Here is a 1906-nt window from a genome sequence, read left to right as displayed (position 1 = left end):
AGAAGATGTTGAGGAAATAGAGAAAATAAGAAATGATGTTGTCCCAGTGGATGCTGTAGCATTTGAGCTGCTAGAAAATAGTGAGCAAAAAGACTTTACCCCGTCCATTGTTTCACCACCTAACTCAGAGTTGAAACAACTATCATCCCATTTGAAGTATGCTTTTTTAGGAGAAGAAGGCAAATTGCCTGTCAACATATCATCTACCCTAGAATTGCWTYAAGAAAAAAAGTTGGTTGATATGTTGAAGTTGCACACAGAAGCTATGAGATTGATCATTGACGACCAAAAGGGGATTAGTCCTTCTTTTTGTCAACATAAAATCATCCCAGATGACAATAACTTCACGTCCATAGACCCACAAAGAAAGGTTTCTACATTTGACAAAGCCGTAAAAAAATTATTCAGTCTCTCACCTCACATAGATTCTGAGAATGATGCACTCTTGCACACGGCCTCTGAGGCATATTTGGTTGATATCATGACTTTCCTTGGAATACCTGAGACTGATTGGAAGCCTTACACTCAATTCATGTTGAAAACCTTTAAAGCTGCCAATCTATCCTCTGATAAGAATGTTTGGATAAGCTTTATTAGACATTATTTATCATCGACTAATCATAACAGCTCCATTTTGTTGAAAGGTTGGTGCTTTTGTTTAGTCTCATAACAGGTGAAAATATCAACTTTCGTGAAAACATTCTGAAGGCCATCATGGTGGATAACAAGAGTTTGTTTGAAGAGAATGAGAAGTTGAAGAAGGAGATGGCAGTCCAGAGCACACAGCCTACTCCTACGGAGTAGGACAGGTTCTACCACCGTACTTTAGTCTCCATATTTTATTTCTTTGAGTCGGGAATAGTCTTTAATAGTTTTTGGTCTTATTTTTTTATGCATGATCACTTAAGTTGAGGTATGTTGCACATGAGATCATAGCCTCAATAATTCTATGGATTACTTGTCATTCCACCAAGGCATTTTGTTCTTGCTAGAACTAGCAAACCACWTTTTGGGAAAACACTTTGATCACACATCTCACAATAGGAAATGATATAGGCCTTCTTTTCTATGATCATATTAAGCCACTTGCACCCTTGAAACACCATTTACCCCACAAAGCTCYAATGAGGACATTGTCGAATTTAAGTTTGGGGGTGAGGAGTTTATATAAGGACAAAAGTCAATACAAAAGAGCAAAGCTCTAATTTGACTCCTTATCACAAAAAGGGTTTGGAAAAACACAACAAAAGTCCCATAGGGGCTATGTGCACACTCCAATCAAAAGAGGCCAAAAGTTCCCAAAATTTTGAAAAATTTATATGTGGAGTATAAAAGAAAAAAGGCTATGAGAGAAAAGAAACGCCAAAGAGAGTAAATCCTATAAGCCCTATTGATCCTAAATAAGTGATTGTGTTTGAGCTTAACAAAGAAAAGGGTAATGCTAGCTTATGGTTCACACAAAAAAAACTTGGTGTTGAGTGACTCATCTTGGATTTATGAAAGGCTATGAACTTCATGTTTGGTATAACTCTCATTGAGTGGGCACTTAATGCCTTAGTCATGCATTTTTTGAAATTGAGTCTTTTTGTTTGTCTTTTGGTTGCTTGGGGACAAACAACGGTTTAAGTTTGGGGTGGTGATATATGTTGAGAATTCAACATATAAAGCACTCATTTTACGTCTTATTTGTTAAAATAGTTTCCTTTCATTCCCACTTTAAGTCATTTTTATTAATTTCTTTATACCTTTGTTATTATGGAGCTAAATATTGTGGTTGACTTGTTGGTACTCAAAGGAGGAAGCTAATGGAAGTTTTTGATAAACAGCAGGATGCTACAGCATTGGAGCAGCATCGATCTGATACATGCGCAGCTTTTTGGAGGGCATAATGACTAAGACGCCTTTT

The sequence above is a fragment of the Cynara cardunculus genome, unplaced genomic scaffold, assembly GCF_001531365.2.
Source record: "Cynara cardunculus var. scolymus isolate 2C unplaced genomic scaffold, CcrdV1 Un_Scaffold_6893, whole genome shotgun sequence".
Classification (NCBI taxonomy): Eukaryota; Viridiplantae; Streptophyta; class Magnoliopsida; order Asterales; family Asteraceae; genus Cynara; species Cynara cardunculus.
Note: the sequence above shows the minus strand (reverse complement) of the source record.